Source organism: Hibiscus syriacus, unplaced genomic scaffold (genome assembly GCF_006381635.1).
Source record: "Hibiscus syriacus cultivar Baekdansim isolate YM2019G1 unplaced genomic scaffold, ASM638163v2 tig00005974_pilon, whole genome shotgun sequence".
In the NCBI taxonomy this organism is placed as follows: domain Eukaryota; kingdom Viridiplantae; phylum Streptophyta; class Magnoliopsida; order Malvales; family Malvaceae; genus Hibiscus; species Hibiscus syriacus.
The window spans coordinates 336341-344589 of NW_024062076.1; the positions used below are offsets into that span (position 1 = coordinate 336341).

Genomic DNA, 8249 nt, shown 5'->3' on the forward strand with positions numbered 1-8249 from the left:
TTGTACATACTTTGGCATTATTTTGCATTATGGGAATTAATGAAGTGCTTTGGGTTATTTTTGAACTTATTGTTGAAAAATTATACGCTGATGTTGTAGCATTGCTTGAAGCTACATGTAATGATGTGCAGAGGATGTAGCAACTGATGACTTACCTAGCGGTTAGATGAACCTTCTGGAATGGACAGCTAGAAGGGAGTAGCTATCTAGTGGTCTAGAATCACCTGAAATGTGGAGGAAAACCATTGGTTGAAGGTCAAATCCCTTAACCTATATATAGAAGAGCACCTTGTACCGTTGATCCAACTTTTCTACCTCCAATCATTTTCTCCACCATATTTGATCCATATTGATAGACTAAGTCCCTCTATAGGGAGTGAATTACCAGTTGTGGAGTAGTCGTGTAGTACCGATAATCGATTGGGGTTCAATATTTTCTTAGTGTTATTTGCTTGAGAAAGGGAGACACTTTGTTAAGTTTGAATGAATAATTTTATTTGGTTTTGAACATAAAGTGTTTGGTGAAATACTTGACTTATGGTTTTTGTTTTAACTATATATTTATGATATGGGTTTTTATTTGACGTCTTTAGAGATGAATGCATCCTCATGTGTGTTATTCTTGATTGTTTTTAGAGATGATAATTATTAAGATTGTATGCTACTTTAGTTTCAACATTGGTGTTTATGAGAGTAAACTAAATAATGTAGAGATATACGTTCCTACTGTTACGCTTTGTTAACTATTTAATCTATGGTGTTGATTAGAGTTAATTCCATTAGGTTAAGTGTTTAATTCTTAAGAGAGGATTAATGTGTTAATCGCTGTGTGACTCATAACTATATTGCCACGACATTATCATTATGTTGGTGGCCAAGTAATAGCAGTATCCTTAAGTCCATCGGTCTAATTGCTTCAACGTTTGCTATAGCATTCCCATGCTTCCATTATTATGATTTCTTTGCTTTGCTAATTGCTTATTATTTCTAACCACATATTTTCTAAACATTTTCCACACAATTCTTGTGCAACAAATTTCTCTCTGTGGGTTCAACACTCGTAGCTTTTTAAGCTACCACTTTATTGCTTAAACAATAGTGTATACTTGCACATTGTTGTAGCATTATCTTAACACCTAGTTTTTGGCGTCATTGCATGTGAGTATTGATATTGCATTAGAGTTTTTTACTTATTTTTTTTGTTGATACTTATTATATTTACTAGTTTTGTTAGTTTATGTCCCGTAGCAACAACGGGCTAAAGCCTTTTGATCTAGAAATAGAACGAACATTTCATTGTTGTCAGTGAGAAACTATTAGAAATCAACCAACCATAAATGTTGGAATAACAATTCTTTACCTCCACTCCAGAATGAAAATGATGATGAAATACCAGTTGGAGATGGAATCAACCATCAATAATATTATAACATGGATGACTGCAATCGGCCTATTCGGGAGCACGTGGTGCCAACACTCGATAATTTACACCTTGGAATTTTACGACTAACAATTCATGCTGCCAATTTTGAGCTTAAACTGATGATGTTTGAAATGTTACAATCCATTGGACAATATAGTGGTTCATTAACTGAGGATCCTCGAGCACACCTTCTATCATTTATGGAAATGTGTGATTCATTTGTTCAACAAGGAGTTCATAAAGAAGCACTAAAGCTAAAAAATCCCCTTATTCACTACTAATTAAAGCTAGAGCATGGTTGAATTTGCAGTCACCTGGTGCTATAGCATCCTAGAACGAGCTAGCATAAAATTGTTTTGATGCGATTAAATCCGTCGAATATGAATACAAATCTACGAAATGACTTGACATATTTTAAGCAATTAAAAGAAGAGAACTTGTATGAGTCATGAGAGAGATTCAAAGACTTATTGCGTAAATGTCCAATACATGGATTCTCACATTGGACGCAAATGGAAATGTTCTATATGGGTTGATGCAAACTCATATAGTGGTGGATGCTTTTTCCAATGGAGCATTAATGGATAAAATATATAATAAAGATTATGATATTCTGGAGAGAATATAGAACAATGATTACCAATACCCCAATACGAGGAATATATTTGGTAGACGGAATTCTGTAGTAATGGATATAGATACGTTCAATTCCATGGCTTCTCAAATCACCATATTGACAGATATGGTGAAAAAGGTACAAAAACCATGGGGTATTTATGAGGTAAAAACCACATATATTCTTTTTTGTGTTTATTATGGTGATAATCACAACTATGAATAATGCCCTCAAAACCTCGAATTCTAATACTATGTAGGAATAACAATTCCTATGGCAACACTTATAATGCTAATCACCGCAACCATCCCAACTTGTCCTAGAGAAGTCAAAATGTTGCCAATCCTCAGCAACATTATAATCAACAACAGTTGATGCAATATCATCAGTTACATCAACAAGCTACAGAGCCACAACAACATCAAAATTATCAAGGACAATCTTCAACTCAAACACCCAATCTTATATCTCTTAAAGCATTAATGAAGGAATACATGGCAAGTCAATTAACATCATTAAGATCTTTAAATAATCATGTTTATCAATTGGAAAATGCTTCGAATAGTAGACCACAAGGAATGATGTCTATTGATACTAAGAATCCAAAGCAACAAGTGAAAGCCCAATGCAATGAACATTGCAAGGCCATTACAACTCGACGTGGTGTCCACATTGGGAAGCCTATCGAGGAACCTAAGAAAGAAAATGATGAAGGGGTTGCAAGGAATGATAAAGGCAAGAGCATGGAAGTTGACCTTAAAACACCTACTGTCGATGTTATAGCTAAAGAAATTGGACAATGCAACAACTCTGGGCCATTGCTAACTGCAATATCGACCATACTTTCCGACGCAGTGCCACCTCCAATGTTCAGGCAAATAAATCAATGACCTTCGCATCCTTTTCCTCAAAGGTTCAAGAAAACTAAGGAGGATCAGCAATACCGAACGTTTATTAAGGTGTTCAAGCAACTGACTATCAATATCTTGTTGATTGATGCTTTGGAGAAAAACCCAAATTACATCAAGTTTATAAAGGAAGTTCTTTCGAAGAAGAGAAGATTTGGAGAATTTGAAACTATCGTACTCACTAAAGTATGTAGTGTTATGGCTACAAGTTGGTTTCCACCAAAACTCAAAGATCTAGGGAGTTTCACTATTCCTTCCATTATTGGCGAATAATTTGTAAGAAAAACATTATGTGACTTGGGTGATAGCATAAATCTAATGCCATTGTCAAAATTTAAAAAAAAATTGGAAGTAGATAAGCAAGGCCTACCACCACCACTTTACAACTTGCTGATCGATCCACTGTGCATCCTAGTGGCATCTTGGAAAATATGCTAGTTCAAGTAGACAAGTTTTTTTCCCACAGACTTAATCATTTTTTATTACGAAGTTGACAAAAACGTTCCCATCATACTTGGCTGCCCATTTCTCTCCACAGGCCAAACTTTGATAGATGTGGAAAAAAGGGGAACTTACTATGCATTTGAATAATGAACACATTACTTTTAATGTAGGTCTGGGATCGATACATTAGGCAGAGGGATCAATCCTTTGTATGAATGTGTTGATCATTTCTCCAAGGGATCGATCCCTTTTCTAGAAATCTGTAGAAATTCATATGAACATGCAAAAATGAGCTACCAAACATTCATCAAATCTTTCCTATGGTCTAGATACTTATATGAACATGCTCAAACCACTTCATATGGATCATAATAGACTCGTAGCAAGCTTCAAAACATCGATCAACACTTCATAATGGAAACTTGCATAAAAAGTCAAAATTTACATATACAACTTACTTTTTCATTAGTCACCTAGCCAAATGATGCAAAACCTTTCGTTTCATCCTTCCTAAGGCACTAATGTATTATATATACTCAAATTAATTTGTCTAAGCCATTCAAAAACTTATTAGAGTTCATAGAAACCTTTTCATATTATATTTAACATGAAAACAAAAATTAACATGTACTCAAGACATCATCACCAACATAACATGCTAACAAGAAAATCAAAAGACCAAACCATCACCATATTATTTACAAAACTTGGAAACATCCAAAACTCAACGAAAGTCCATTCACAAAATCCCCACATTTCCTCTAAGGCAATGCATGATTCACATACTCTTATAAAAGTCGAATCTTATTTGATCACCACCAAGTAATGCTTTCACACCACTGAACCAACTTCTAGTTAAAAAAATTATACAATGAAGTATGATTCTAAAGGCAGTGAATGCTTATACCTTATATTATAATGCACATAATAAAATAAATGGAAGTGCCCTAAACATTACATAATCCTCATCAATTCATAACTCATTCTTACCTATTCAAGAGCATAACGTTTCATTACACTTAACATAACATTTAAATTAATTTGAATATGTTAAGATGCTTGATAATCTCATTTTCAATAATGCAACACACATTCACACATGCACCCTTACCTTTTTCAGAAATCCACGCACATCAGACATATTAATCTTATTTAAGACCATTGGCATTTGTTCGAAACACAACTTATCAATGGATAAACATACTCTATAACACTCGTTTTCATTTGGACTCACATAGGTCCTAACTTCCACATTTCAGAGAAAATCTCAATGCACCAACCTAACATAGTATACTTCTCAGAGTAAAGCTCAACGTACAAACCCTACCTCGTATCCCTTTCAATCGCACTTCAAAAAATTGAGTACTCATTCCTAAGTATGCCTTTCTTATCCAAGGTCCCATTGAGAGCAATTGCTAACTAAGTCAAGTTTACCATAGATAGTTTCCAAGTGATGCATAGCATGTACATATACTTATTCATTTCTAGAACATAGTTTTCAAACTAAAGTAGTTGTCATGATCAACCCAAATATAACAATGAACTGTCTATCTTTACTCATCCATAATTAAATTAATAGCTTGTAAACATAAATTTACAAAATCATATAGGCATCACAAAATCATACTTAATTATCATCATGAAATGCTTGCATAATGAATCCAATACTAACTCAGATCATTTACTCAATATTAATATCCCTAATATACTTACCAACCTATCATTCAACTAACATCACCAATGCTCATTATAAAAGAATGGACAACCATTCACCTCTACCATAACCAAAATGCTCATTATACGCATCAACAATGAACTGTTTTAACACAATATTAAATTCATCAGTAAAATATAATTTATCATAATAAAACCCTCAAATAATATCAAGAAAATTCGTTCTTTAATTAATTATGAAAATAATTTTTTAATCATTCAAAAATCAATACTGCGATGAAAACTATCAATAATCAAAATAGAAAGAATCTCTTTTAATCGGCGAAGCATAAAGGAACCAATAAAAGAAAGTTTACCTGGCTAGAAATTAATTGAAGAATAAGAAAGATTATCAAGGAAGGAAAATAACGAGACTCCACCAAGCTAGAGTACATCCACAGTGAGGAAAAGAAATGGAAGATTAAAAATTAAGTTTGGGAATGGATTGAATGAAAACAAAATCAGCAAATTATTTGGAAGAAAAGGGAATGAAGGCTTTAGCCATTAGAGAAGACAAGATAAAATAACCTGCTTGGATGAATAACAAAATTATTAGGGAAAATTTTATCTAATTTTGGTAAAAGGAAAATTACATTAAAATCATGTTAAAAAATAGATTAAAATCAAAATAGGGAAATTAAAAGAAAATAAAAAAAGAGTATAAAGTTTAAGTTTACACTAAAATAAGAAAATAAAGAGATAATATCAACTCTTGGTATAATCACTTTATAGATTTTGATAATTTGATCCTATTCCAATTTGGTCATTAAAATCACACTTTTAAAATTATTAAATTTAGTCATCTATTTATCCTAAGTCAAAATCAATAATAATATTCTAAATAATTTCTACTTTATAATTTTAAAAATTATTACTTTTCCAAAAATCTCAAAAATTAACTGAACTACTGATCCGAACTACTAAATCAAATTTTGGGATGTTACAACTCTCTCCCCCTAAAAAATTTCGTCCTTGAAATTACCTTATGAAAACAAAAAACGAATATTACACGTTCATTGTCTCCTTGGATTCCCATGTAGCTTCTTCAACATTATGATTACGCCATAACATTTTCACCAAAGGAATTGACTTATTTCTAAGAACTTTCACCTCATGTGCTAAGATCTTTACAAGTTCCTCCTCATATGAAAATTCGGTATGAACCTCAATATCCTCAATTAGAACAACATGTGATGGATCCGAACAATACCTCCTCAACACCGACCTATGAAACACATTATGAATATGTTCCAGTTTATTAGACAATCGAAGATGATACGTAACCGGTCCTACATGTTTGATAACCTCATACGAACCAATAAGCCTCAAACTAAGCTTTTCTTTACGACCAAACCTTAACACTTTCTTCCAAGAAAAAAAAATTCATGAACACAAGGTCTCATACATTGTATTCAATTTCACGATACTTTAGATCCGTATAGGACTTTTACCGAATCAAAGGCAACTTTCAATCTATCAGTGATCAACTTAACTTTTTCTTCCACCTTTTTAATCAAATCAGGTCTTACAACCTATCCTTCACCTAACTTAGTGCAACATAAGGGAGTGTGACACTTCCACCCATATAACTCTTCTAAAGGAGCCATTTGAATACTTGATTGGTAACTATTATTATAAGTAAACTATGCCAATGGAAAATACCTCTCCCATAATCTGTTGAAATCAATAAGTCATGCCTGAAGCATATCTTCTAGAATTTGAATCGTATGCTCTAACTGATCATCCGTCGGAGGATGATAAGTTGTGCTAAACTTAAGTCTCAAACCCAAATCTTCCTGCAAGCTTTTCTAAAACTTATATGTAAAGTGAGAATCACAATTTGAGATAATGGAAACAGGAACACCATGCAACCAAACTATCTCATCAATATATAAGTCAACCAACTTTTGCAATGAATATATCGTACACACTGAGAGAAAATGTGGACTTTTTAAAAAATTAACAACAATCACCCAAACAAAATCTTCTTTGATGGGGTTAAAGGTAAACCTAAATCAAAATTGATCGTGATGGCTCCCATTTCCATTTAGGAATATTGATTGGTTGTAACAAACCTGAAGAACATTGATGTTCAACCTTTACACGCTGATAGACTAAACATCAACCTAAAAACTCTACAATATCATGCTTCATCCCTGGCCACCAATATAGTTCACGAAGATCCTTGTACATCTTTATAGTTCCAGGATGTACTGAGAAAGGAGCAATATGCGCTTCCATCAAAATCTCACGCATCAAGTTTACATCATTCGGTAAAAATATGCGACCTTGAAAGAATAAATTACCCTATTTATTCAATGAGTAACCATATTCAGAACCATCTCGAATCAACTGAACCTTAGCCACTAACAATCGATTAGACGACTATAATTCTCGAATACGTTATGACCAAAATGGTCCAACCTAAATATCTACAACCAAAGCACCATCACTTACAACCTTAATTGCACGAACAAAGCTCGCAACTCTCCTATCGATTTATGACTCAAGGCACCAGCCACCATATTCTCCTTCCCCATATGATATTCTATTAAACAATCATATTCTTTTAATAATTCGATCCAACGTTATTGCCTTAAATTTAGCTCTCTCTCTCTCTCTACGCCAAGAGATATTTGAGACTCTTATGATCAGTGTTAATGATACACTTCTCACCATATAAGTAACTCGCCAAATCTTCAAGGCAAACACTATAACATCTAACTATAAATCACGTGTTGGGTAATTACACGCATGAGGTCTTAGCTGCCTTGATATATATGTAACCACTTTACCAGCTTGAATCAACATACAACCACGTCCAATAATGATGCGTCATAGAAAACTATGAAACCTTTCCCTTGATTCTAGCTACACTAGCACCAGAGCTTTGGTTAAAATCATCTTTAGTTTCTAAAAAATGTGTTGCCTCTTCTTTGTCCACTCAAACCTTATGTTCTTCTGTAACAACTTTGTTAAAGGTTTAGCAATCAAGAAAAACTCTTCAACAAAGTGACTATAATACCCAACCAATCTGAGGAAACTATGGGCTTTAGTAGTCTCTTTGGTGGTTTCCACTCTACTATAGCCTTAATTTTATTCGAATAAATCTGAATATCCTTAGTCCAAGCCAACTGAACCAAGA

At 33.4% G+C, this 8249-nt stretch overlaps 1 non-coding gene across 1 annotated transcript; it reads right to left on the reverse strand.

Moving 5' to 3' along the window:
• Nucleotides 1–1812: 1812 nt before the first annotated feature.
• Nucleotides 1813–1919, reverse strand: LOC120200520. The gene has a single exon (XR_005523564.1). It is a non-coding gene; the product is annotated as a small nucleolar RNA R71 (small nucleolar RNA).
• Between the last annotated feature and the right edge of the window lie 6330 nt (nucleotides 1920–8249).